Below are 12500 nucleotides of genomic sequence, written 5' to 3' on the forward strand. Positions count from 1 at the left end.
TCGGGGAGTACGAGTGATTGTTTATTCATGTGAGAGATAACAGAGAGTCGGAGTGATGGATTATTTACAATAGATAATATTATTAATTGAATAAATCAATTAATCAATATAAGGTTATTAATGAGAAGGGTGAACGGCGGGAGTAGCTAAGATCGGCCTAAGGTTGCCGAATGCCTCGCCGTCTGACATTAATTCGACCCTCTCGATGGCTCGTCGGGAATGGCCCGGATCGAGCTCGCGACGCGGTCAAGCGGCCGCGCGTACCCCACACTGCGCGGGTACTACGAGTGGGAGTTAATATATAATATTATACGAGGAGTTATTAATACATAATATAACACAAGGAAGGGTGAACGGCGGGAGTAGCTATGATCAGCTTAAGGTTGCCAAATGCCTCGCCGTCTGACATTAATTCGACCCTCTCGATGGCTCGTCGGGAATGGCCCGGATCGAGCTCGCGACGCGGTCAAGCGGCCGCGCGTACCCCACACTGCGCGGGTACTACGAGTGGGAGTTAATATATAATATTATACGAGGAGTTATTAATACATAATATAACACAAGGAAGGGTGAACGGCGGGAGTAGCTATGATCAGCTTAAGGTTGCCAAATGCCTCGCCGTCTGACATTAATTCGACCCTCTCGATGGCACGTCGGACAAGGCCCGGATCGAGCTCTGAACGCGGTCAAGCGACGCCGACGCGCGGCAATCGCGAGTACCCTACGCTGCGCGAGTACTACGAGTCGGAGTGTTTGTTCGTTTAGATAATGTATATATATATATATATATATATATATATATATATATATATATATATATATATATATATATATATATATATATATATATATATATATATAAAATATTATATAAGGAGGGGTGAACGGCGGGAGTAGCTATGAACGGCTTAATGCCTCGCCGTCTGACATTCGTCGGGGAGGAGTGATTGTTTATTCATGTGAGAGATAACAGAGAGTCGGAGTGATGGATTATTTACAATAGATAATATTATTAATTGAATAAATTAATTAATCAATATAAGGTTATTAATGAGAAGGGTGAACCGCGGGAGTAGCTATGATCGGCCTAAGGTTGCCGAATGCCTCGCCGTCTGACATTAATTCGACCCTCTCGATGGCTCGTCGGGAATGGCCCGGATCGAGCTCGCGACGCGGTCAAGCGGCCGCGCGTACCCCACACTGCGCGGGTACTACGAGTGGGAGTTAATATATAATATTATACGAGGATATTAATACATAATATAACACAAGGAAGGGTGAACGGCGGGAGTAGCTATGATCAGCTTAAGGTTGCCAAATGCCTCGCCGTCTGACATTAATTCGACCCTCTCGATGGCTCGTCGGGAATGGCCCGGATCGAGCTCGCGACGCGGTCAAGCGGCCGCGCGTACCCCACACTGCGCGGGTACTACGAGTGGGAGTTAATATATAATATTATACGAGGAGTTATTAATACATAATATAACACAAAGAAGGGTGAACGGCGGGAGTAGCTATGATCAGCTTAAGGTTGCCAAATGCCTCGCCGTCTGACATTAATTCGACCCTCTCGATGGCACGTCGGACAAGGCCCGGATCGAGCTCTGAACGCGGTCAAGCGACGCCGACGCGCGGCAATCGCGAGTACCCTACGCTGCGCGAGTACTACGAGTCGGAGTGTTTGTTCGTTTAGATAATGTATATATATATATATATATATATATATATATATATATATATATATATATATATATATATATATATATATATATATATATATATAAATATTATATAAGGAGGGGTGAACGGCGGGAGTAGCTATGAACGGCTTAATGCCTCGCCGTCTGACATTCGTCGGGGAGTACGAGTGATTGTTTATTCATGTGAGAGATAACAGAGAGTCGGAGTGATGGATTATTTACAATAGATAATATTATTAATTGAATAAATTAATTAATCAATATAAGGTTATTAATGAGAAGGGTGAACCGCGGGAGTAGCTATGATCGGCCTAAGGTTGCCGAATGCCTCGCCGTCTGACATTAATTCGACCCTCTCGATGGCTCGTCGGGAATGGCCCGGATCGAGCTCGCGACGCGGTCAAGCGGCCGCGCGTACCCCACACTGCGCGGGTACTACGAGTGGGAGTTAATATATAATATTATACGAGGAGTTATTAATATATAATATAACACAAGGAAGGGTGAACGGCGGGAGTAGCTATGATCAGCTTAAGGTTGCCAAATGCCTCGCCGTCTGACATTAATTCGACCCTCTCGATGGCTCGTCGGGAATGGCCCGGATCGAGCTCGTGACGCGGTCAAGCGGCCGCGCGTACCCCACACTGCGCGGGTACTACGAGTGGGAGTTAATATATAATATTATACGAGGAGTTATTAATACATAATATAACACAAGGAAGGGTGAACGGCGGGAGTAGCTATGATCAGCTTAAGGTTGCCAAATGCCTCGCCGTCTGACATTAATTCGACCCTCTCGATGGCTCGTCGGACAAGGCCCGGATCGAGCTCTGAACGCGGTCAAGCGACGCCGACGCGCGGCAATCGCGAATATATATATATATATATATATATATATATATATATATATATATATATATATATATATATATATATTATGATGAAGATGGAGAGGAAGAAGAAGTAGAAGAAAAGTAGTAGAAGAAGAAGAAGAAGAATAATAATAATAATGATAACAAAACTAATAATCATAATAGTTATGATAATACTGATAACAATGATTATAATAATAAGAAGAAGAAGAAGAAGAAGAAGAGGAAGAAGAAGAAGAAGAAGAATAGTTATCATAATAATAGTAGTAATAGTAATAATAATAATAATAATTTCGTAAGATGAAGAAAAAGAAGAAGAAGAAGAACAAGAGCAAGAAGAAGAAGAGGAAGAAGAGGAAGTCGAAGAAGAGGTATAGGACCACGAAGAATAGAAGAAGAAGAAGAAGAAGAAGAAGTAGGAGAAAAGTAGAAGAAGAAGAAGAAGAATAATAATAATAATAATAACAAAACTAATAATCATAATAGTTATGACAATACTGAATAATAAGAGGAAGAAGAAGAAGAAGAAGAAGAAGAAGAAGGAGAAGAAGAAGAAGAAGAGTTATCATAACAATAGTAGTAATAGTTAAAATAATAATAATTTCGTAAGAAGAAGAAAAAGAAGAAGAAGAAGAAGAAGAACAAGAGCAAGAAGAAGAAGAGGAAGAAGAGGAAGTCGAAGAAGAATAGAATAGAATAGAAGAAGAAGACGATTAAGACGAAAAGTAGACGACGAAGAATAGAAGAAGAAGAAGAAGAAGAAGAAGAAGGATAATAATAATAATAATAATAATAATAATAATAATAATAATAACAAAACTAATAATCATGATAGTTACGATAATAATGATAACAATGATTATAATGATAAGGAGAAGGAGAAGAAGAAGAAGAGGATGAATACTTTTTAAAAAAATATATATATCTGCGTGTACACGCATCGACGTGTAAAAAATATGTATATATATTCGTAACGTGTATCCGCTATCGAAACGAAAATCGTGTAGAGAGAAGTGAAAAAAATTATGCGCGCCGACCATCTGGACTCGATCACTCGCCGTACCCCGCGCGGGAGTTACGCTAAGCCCGAATCCGCGCACCCGCCTCGGTCTAGTCGCTCTCGGGGCCGGGGCCGGCGAGACCGGGCCGCCGCGGTACTGTATGCGCGTCCGTAGTGGCGCGCTGATTTGCACAGCGTTCGCAAACCGCGGCGGCCCATCTGTCGGTCGCGTCGGCGGTACATTTGCGAAACTCGACGCGGCGTTCGCCTTCTGGCTTCGCCGGCGCCCGTGTCTCATCTCTGGAGTTCCGCGCGAGTAGAACTTGACCAAGAAATGAAAAAGAGTACGGTCGGAGGAGGTAACTCCCCGGCCACACCGTTGCCTCACGGCTCACGGCGTACGCGTTTTACGAATGGGAATTCATAATTTAGGCGACGACGACGCACTCCGTGTGATCGATCCCCGCCTGCTCTCCCCGCTCGGCTCTTCGAGCAAGAGAACCACCGCAGCGGCAAGGCAGAGTAACAACAATACACATGCCCGATAATGAGCAAATTGTTCTTTTATCGACGGAGTGTGAGTGTCACAGAGCGTGGCGCGGCGGGTGACTCCGCCGCGCGCGAACACGCCGTGTCCGAGCAGTGTCTCTCGGTTACGCAGCTAACCCGAAGAACAGCTCCCTGGTTGATCCTGCCAGTAATCATATGCTTGTCTCAAAGACTAAGCCATGCAAGTCTCAGTAAAAGCCGAATTAAGGTGAAACCGCGAATGGCTCAATATATCAGTTTTGGTTCCTTAGATCGTACACGGTTACTTGGATAACTGTGGCAATTCTAGAGCTAATACATGCAAACGAGGTCCTGACCGGCAACGGGAGGGATGCTTTTATTAGATCAAAAACCAATCGGCGGCGGGGTTCGCGCCCCGTCCGTCGCCATTCGAGATGACTCTAGATAACTTTGAGCTGATCGCACGGTCTAGCACCGGCGACGCATCTTTCAAATGTCTGCCTTATCAACTGTCGATGGTAGTTTATGCGACTACCATGGTTGTCACGGGTAACGGGGAATCAGGGTTCGATTCCGGAGAGGGAGCCTGAGAAACGGCTACCACATCCACGGAAGGCAGCAGGCGCGCAAATTACCCACTCCCGGCACGGGGAGGTAGTGACGAAAAATAACGATACGGGACTCGTCCGAGGCCTCGTGATCGGAATGATTACACTTTAAATCCTTTAACGAGGATCCATTGGAGGGCAAGTCTGGTGCCAGCAGCCGCGGTAATTCCAGCTCCAATAGCATATACTAAAGTTGTTGCGGTTAAAAAGCTCGTAGTTGAAATTGTGTCCTGCGGTGTCGGTCTACCGAATGCGGTACGACAGGCACGTCTGCGGGGCTTCTCGCCGGTGCGTCCACCGCCGGTGTGTCGCGGTCGTCCTCACGGTCGGCCGCGCGCCGAGGCGGGCCGTCGCGGCTGTTTACTTTGAACAAATTAGAGTGCTCAAAGCGGGCTAACACTTGCCTGAATATTGTACGCATGGAATAATAGAATAGGACCTCGGTTCTGTTTTGTTGGCTTTCTGATACCAGAGGTAATGATTAATAGGGACAACTGGGGGCATTCGTATTGCGACGTTAGAGGTGAAATTCTTGGATCGTCGCAAGACGGACTAAAGCGAAAGCATTTGCCAAAGGTGTTTTCATTAATCAAGAACGAAAGTTAGAGGTTCGAAGGCGATTAGATACCGCTGTAGTTCTAACCATAAATGATGCCAGCCAGCGATCCGCCGAAGTTTCATAATTTTAACCCGGTGGGCAGCTCCCGGGAAACCAAAGCTTTCGGGCTCCGGGGGGAGTATGGTTGCAAAGCTGAAACTTAAAGGAATTGACGGAAGGGCACCACCAGGAGTGGAGCCTGCGGCTTAATTCGACTCAACACGGGAAAACTCACCAGGCCCGGACACTGGAAGGATTGACGGATTAACAGCTCTTTCTCGATTCGGTGGGTGGTGGTGCATGGCCGCTCTTAGTTGGTGGAGCGATTTGTCAGGTTAATTCCGGTAACGAACGTAACTCTAGCCTATTAAATAGACGTGCAACCGGTATCACGAGGGTCCGCGTGCGCGCGTTCCGCGGCGCTCGCGTCGCGTGCGTGCGTCTCGCGGTCTTCACTACCGGCGTACAATGAAAATCTTCTTAGAGGGACCGGCGGTATATATAGCCGCACGAGATTGAGCAATAGCAGGTCTGTGATGCCCTTAGATGTCCTGGGCCGCACGCGCGCTACACTGAAGGGATCAGCGTGTCCTCCTTGGCCTAACGGCCCGGGTAACCCGATGAAACCCCTTCGTGATAGGGATTGGGGTTTGCAATTCTCCCCCATGAACGAGGAATTCCTAGTAAAAGCGAGTCACCAGCTCGCGTTGATTGCGTCCCTGCCCTTTGTACACACCGCCCGTCGCTACTACCGATGGATGATTTGGTGAGGTCTTCGGACTGGTGCGCGGAAGCTCGTCTCGGGCGTCCGACGCGTCGGAAAGTTTGACCGAATTTGATCATTTAGAGGAAGTAAAAGTCGTAACAAGGTTTCCGTAGGTGAACCTGCGGAAGGATCATTTCCTGTGTAATAATATATTTTGTAATATATATATACATACTTGTATGTAAAATACACGAATCACGATGCGCGGCCGAGAGCCCGACATCGCTGCGGCGGAGATCGCCCTAGGGCGCCGCCGCGAACCGCGGACCCGCCGGCGTCGCGGGACGGCTCTCTCGATCCTGACGGGTCGGGGGACCGCGCCCGCGTCCGGTCGCGATTTAGTGATGCGCGTGTGCGTGTGCGCGCGCGCATCACCATTAAGGTTGCTATTTTTTGTTGTTTTGATCTTCTAAGGTCAGTTTGCGCTCGCGCGAACACCCAAAACGCGACGGATAAACAAGTGAACGAATGACAATTTTAAAATTGTACAATTATTACCCTGAACGGCGGATCACTCGGCTCGTGGGTCGATGAAGAACGCAGCTAAATGCGCGTCAGAGTGTGAACTGCAGGACACATGAGCATCGACATTTCGAACGCACATTGCGGTCCGAGCAAGACGTAGTTTGTCCACGGACCACTCCTGTTTGAGGGTCGCGCACGCAATGCGACCAGACTTCGCCGCGGAGTCTCTCACCCTCGTCCGCGAGGGGGGGGGGGCCCCGGCGAGCGCGCTGCCGGCGTCGCCCGCGCCGCCCGACCCGCTCCGGCGGTCGGCGCGCGCGCGGGCGTCCGGTCAAATGTGTGACGAATTTCGAGCGCGCGGCCGGGACGCTAACGCGTGTCCGGGGGCTAGCGACGACGCTGTGAAACCGCGATCGATCCTTTTGCGATCTTCGCGGGGCGATCCTCGCGCCCTCGACGCGGTCCCGCCGCCGCGCGCCTCTGTCTGTCTGTATTATTTATATATAATATAAAAATTATCTTTCTGTCGTCGACCTCAAATCAGGAGAGATCACCCGCCGAACTTAAGCATATCAGTAAGCGGAGGAAAAGAAACTAACGAGGATTCCCCGAGTAGCGGCGAGCGAAACGGGAAGAGCCCAGCGCTGAATCCTGCGGCCCAGGCGGGCCGCCGGGAAATGTAGCGTTAGGGAGGAGAGTAATATATACACGCGCGGTCATTAGTCACGGCTGCCTGTCCAAGTTCATCTTGAACGGGGCCCGCTTACCCGCAGAGGGTGCCAGGCCCGTAGCGACGGTAGCCGGCCGCGACGGTCTCTCTCCCCAGAGTCGGGTTGCTTGAGAGTGCAGCCCTAAGTGGGTGGTAAACTCCATCTAAGGCTAAATACTACCACGAGACCGATAGCGAACAAGTACCGTGAGGGAAAGTTGAAAAGAACTTTGAAGAGAGAGTTAAAGAGTACGTGAAACCGTTCAGGGGTAAACCTGTGGAACTCAAACGAGCGAACGGGGAGATTCATCGCGTCTTCCGTCGGGGCCCGCGTCTCGGTGCACACCTTCGCCCTCGGCACTCGTGTCGGGGCGGCGGGTGTCCGGGTGCGCAGCCGGGCCCCCGGAGCGCGTGCACTTCTCCCTCAGTATAACACCGCGACCCGTCGCGCCCCGGTCGAATGCGCCGTGCGGTTGTCCCGTCTCGCTATGCGGGGCGGAGCCGCGGCGTCCACGGCCGGGGCCGGTCGAACATTTGACGAGCGACGGTAGAGAACGAGGATCGCGTCCGCCCCACCTGTGAGGGCGTCCGTCGCGTCACAGCCGCTTCCTTATCGCGGCCCCCGGCGTCTAGTGCGTCGCGGGCGTCGCTTTTCGGTTGCCGGCGGTTAGTGGCGCGCTCTCGGACGGGACGCGTCCCGGTCGGCGGTGGTTTTGTTTTGGGCACTCACAGGACCCGTCTTGAAACACGGACCAAGGAGTCTAGCATGTGCGCGAGTCATTGGGAACGCTGATAAACCCAGAGGCGAAATGAAAGTGAAAGGTCGGCCTCGAGCCGGCCGCAGGGAAGATGCGCGGGCGTCGCCAGACGCCCCGCCGCATTCCCGAGGCGTTTCGAGAAAGCCCCCGTGCGATTATCGAGACGCACTGAGAGCGTACACGCTGGGACCCGAAAGATGGTGAACTATGCCTGGTCAGGTCGAAGTCAGGGGAAACCCTGATGGAGGACCGAAGCGATTCTGACGTGCAAATCGATCGTCCGAACTGGGTATAGGGGCGAAAGACTAATCGAACTATCTAATAGCTGGTTCCATCCGAAGTTTCCCTCAGGATAGCTGGCGCTCGAGAAACATGACGTTCGCGTCATTCTGACAGTCTCATCCGGTAAAGCGAATGATTAGAGGCATTGGGGTCGAAATGACCTCAACCTATTCTCAAACTTTAAATGGGTGAGATCTCCTTCTTGCTCGAAGATGAAGTAGGAGCTCGGATGGGAGTGCCAAGTGGGCCAATTTTGGTAAGCAGAACTGGCGCTGTGGGATGAACCAAACGTCGAGTTAAGGCGCCCAATGAACGCTCATCGGAGACCATAAAAGGCGTTGGTCGCTCAGGACAGCAGGACGGTGGCCATGGAAGTCGGAATCCGCTAAGGAGTGTGTAACAACTCACCTGCCGAAGCAACCAGCCCTGAAAATGGATGGCGCTGTAGCGTTCAGCCTATACTCGACCGTCGCAGGCAGGTGGGACGTTCGCGCGGCGCCCGCGTCGCGCGATCGTTTTGAGGCCGCGACGAGTAGGATGGCCGCGGCGGTGTGCGCAGAAGGGTCTGGGCGTGAGCCCGCCTGGAGCCTCCGTCGGCGCAGATCTTGGTGGTAGTAGCAAATACTCAAGCGAGGTCCTTGAGGGCTGATGTGGAGAAGGGTTTCGCGTTAACAGCCGTTGCACGCGAGTTAGTCGATCCTAAGCCCTAGGAGAAATCCGATGTCGATGATGGTGTAAAGTTATGTTATATATATATTATATTATTTATAAATAGAATATCACACCCGTCGGGCGAAAGGGAATCCGGTTGCAGTTCCGGAACCCGGCTGCGGAACCGTCTTAAAAATCGTTCCCTCGCAAGAGAGTTCGTCGGGGTAACCCAAAGTGGCCTGAAGACGCCGACGGGAGATCCGGAGAGAGTTATCTTTTCTGCCTGAGCGTTCGAGCGCCCTGGAATCCCATAGCGGGGAGATAGGGCTCGGGACGCGAAGAGCATCGCCGATGCGGCGGTGTCCGGATCGGCCCCTCGGACCTTGAAAATTCAGGTGAGGGATACGCGGAGATGTCGCGCCGGCTCGTACCCATATCCGCAGCAGGTCTCCAAGGTGAAGAGCCTCTAGCCGATAGAATAATGTAGGTAAGGGAAGTCGGCAAGTTGGATCCGTAACTTCGGGATAAGGATTGGCTCTGAGGGCCGTGGCGTGTCGGGCCTGGTCGGGAAGAGGTCATCGGCCGAGACGTGGAAGCCGGGCGGGGTCCCCCCGCGTGGCGCCCCAACGGGTGTCGCGCGGGTGTGGATCTCCGTCACCCGGCGCCTCGCCTTGGCCTCCCCTCGGATCTTCCTCGCTGTGTGGCGCCGGCGTGTTCGCGCACGCTCGGCGACCTGTACGGCCGCCGGACGACGGTCAACTCAGAACTGGCACGGACAAGGGGAATCCGACTGTCTAATTAAAACAAAGCATTGCGATGGCCCTCGCGGGTGTTGACGCAATGTGATTTCTGCCCAGTGCTCTGAATGTCAATGTGAAGAAATTCAATTAAGCGCGGGTAAACGGCGGGAGTAACTATGACTCTCTTCGGGGGTTGGATTCTGACCCGATTCATCCCAGATGCTCTGGGCGGAGCGAGCAAAGCAAAATTAAAACGCAATAAATAAATAAATGAAAACGCAATGAATAAATGTAAACGCAATGTAATACTCACTTGGGGTGACGTACGCATCGGCTTGACCGGTGCGGCGTCACCCCTTTTTTATGCAAAAATTTTTTTTGAGTTATCGAGCTTGGTGGCGGTACTCAAAATTTTATTGATCACTTTCTAACATCTATGGTTTTGTGGAAGATGTTAGTTAGTGAAACTAACTTTTTTTTAATTTTTGGTTGTACACTTTAGTCGCTCGTGACGGTATCGTCTACTTTTTCTTACAGCTTGGTTTTGTGGAGGATGTAAGAAATTGAAACTTTAATTTAACAAATTTTCTTTCTTAAGTGCATAAACCCAGTCGCTCGTGACGGTATCATCTCCTTTTGATATTGAACACCTTCTTACATCTAGGTTTTGTGGAGGATGTAAGAAATTGAAACTTTAATTTAACAAAATTTTCTTTCTTAAGTGCATAAACCCAGTCGCTCGTGACGGTATCATCTCCTTTTGATACTGAACACCTTCTTACATCTAGGTTTTGTGGAGGATGTAAGAAATTGAAAGTTTAAATTTCTTTTTTTTTTTATTAGTCTATAAACCCAGTCGCTCGTGACGGTATCATCTCCTTTTGATACTGAACACCTTCTTACATCTAGGTTTTGTGGAGGATGTAAGAAATTGAAAGTTTAAATTCCTTTTTTTTTTATTAGTATATAAACCCAGTCGCTCGTGACGGTACCGCCAAGTTTTATAAAATTGCACAATTTAAATAAATATGCGTTTAAAACTCTCAAATACATTAATCAAAAAAAAAAAAAAAAAAAATAAGAGTATCTTAACTTATATTAGTAGATGTGGAAATCTTAACTTTTGGTGCTGGAGTTTTTTTTTTTTTCTTATTTTTTTTTCTTCTATCTCTTCTCTCTTGAAGATAATATCTTGCTGCTTTGTCTCTCGTCTCTGCCCAACGTCTGGGATCGGGGTCGAGTCCGGGGGGAGCACTGAAAACCTCGTAAGGCAGTGCGACCCAAGTCAACATGGCGCCTCCACGTGGCGAACCTCCGGATAGTCGGAGGTGGGGTTCTCCCACCGAAGATGAACCAATTAACCATGCGCTGGCGACTCGGTGGGGGGGTTACTGCAAATGACCCCCCGCACCACAAAACAAAAATCCCAATAATGAATACGAACAACATAGCCTCGGACGGCAACAATGTGGGGCCCACTGGCCCCGCATCATTGTTGGGCGGGCGAGTCGACCGCACCGAACTCTCGGAGGGTGCTGACGTGCTCTCGACTCGACCAACAGCCTCCGCGTCTGATGACGCTCAGGCCACTGCATCGACATTCGTGTGCGAGCTCTGTGTCCCGAACCGCGTATTTTCCACGAAAATCGGGTTGGGGGTTCACCGAGTCTCGAAACACAAGGAAGTGACAAACGAAGAGATCGCGGTGGGCCGAACTAAAGCTCGGTACACCGACGAGGAGGTGGAGCTATGGGCTCGATGTGAAGCTTTCCTCATCAACTCGGGGAAAACCGACAGGGTGAACCAGCGGCTATTGGAGCTCCGGCCGAGTGCTGGCAGATCTCTCGAAGCTATCAAGGGACTCAGGTGTCGCCTTGATTATCGTGGAAAGCTCGAGAGAATCTTAGCCGAACTCGCGCTCCAGGCCGAGAACACTGGACCCCTGTTCGGGAGACCGATTGTCGTGGAACCTCCGCCCCCGCAGATAGTTGCCAGTGCGCCAACGGTAGCCAGGGGGGGCTACCAGGCGGCCGAACTAGAGTGGGTGGCGAGTGCTGAAGCCGAGTACATACGCTCAGGGTGTCGCAGGCACATCAACAAGACACTGTACGCCAAAAGCGTGGACCTACACATAAATTTTGGCTGGACGGTGGATGATATCCGCAAAATCCGTCTAATGAGGTCGTACAGGGACGCCTTGGCGCGTGCCCTGTCTAGCGGCGTCGTCAGTGATCCGATGCTGAATAGTCCTGTCGAGAACTCCGCCGCCGCAGAGCGATCGCAGGGCCCTGCTGTCGATACTTCCGCCCCCGCGGCGGAACGACCACAGACCCCAGCCCCCCGGGCGCCAGCCTGGAGGGTCTGCGAGACACCACCCTCCCCAAGGACTTGCGAGTTGGGGGAATTACGCCAGACTCTGAATCTCCTTATTGGGGATTTGGAGAACCAAGCTGGATACCGGTCCGCAGAGCTGATTTCGGTGATTAATCTAGCTCTAGCAGGGATGGACGTGGAAGAGATATTCACGAGGTGGCTATCTAAAGTCTATCCCGAGAGGCCGGCCCCCCGACGCGGAAGAGTCCGCAACGATCCCTTTACCGAAGGAATTAGCAGAAGGAAACAGAGGCGCGAGAAACGACGAAGAGAATACCGGGCCGCTCAGGCGCAATGGAACTCCCGGCCGTCAATGGTCGCGAGGAGAGTTCTCTCCGGGGAAGATAGTAATGTGGACTCCCCGCCCCTCGACGAATTCGTCAAAGCGTGGTCGCCAATATTCGGGACCGAAAGCGCTCCGTACGACGAACCTGTCCGTACGACGATGACGAGAGACTCTCTCAGCGG

At 50.6% G+C, this 12500-nt stretch overlaps 1 non-coding gene and 2 pseudogenes across 1 annotated transcript; all 3 read left to right on the top strand.

Moving 5' to 3' along the window:
• Positions 1 to 4250: 4250 nt before the first annotated feature.
• LOC148299948 (small subunit ribosomal RNA) lies at positions 4251 to 6190 on the top strand. The gene has a single exon (XR_015839013.1). It is a non-coding gene; the product is annotated as a small subunit ribosomal RNA (ribosomal RNA).
• A 359-nt stretch (positions 6191 to 6549) lies between these two features.
• LOC148299949 (5.8S ribosomal RNA) lies at positions 6550 to 6711 on the top strand (annotated as a pseudogene).
• A 338-nt stretch (positions 6712 to 7049) lies between these two features.
• The window catches only part of LOC148299950 (large subunit ribosomal RNA), a 9194-nt pseudogene continuing 3743 nt past the window's right edge, over positions 7050 to 12500 (top strand).

This window comes from Brachycentrus maculatus, unplaced genomic scaffold (genome assembly GCF_059751285.1).
Source record: "Brachycentrus maculatus isolate JH-2025_06_01 unplaced genomic scaffold, ASM5975128v1 h1tg000875l, whole genome shotgun sequence".
Lineage (NCBI taxonomy): Eukaryota > Metazoa > Arthropoda > Insecta > Trichoptera > Brachycentridae > Brachycentrus > Brachycentrus maculatus.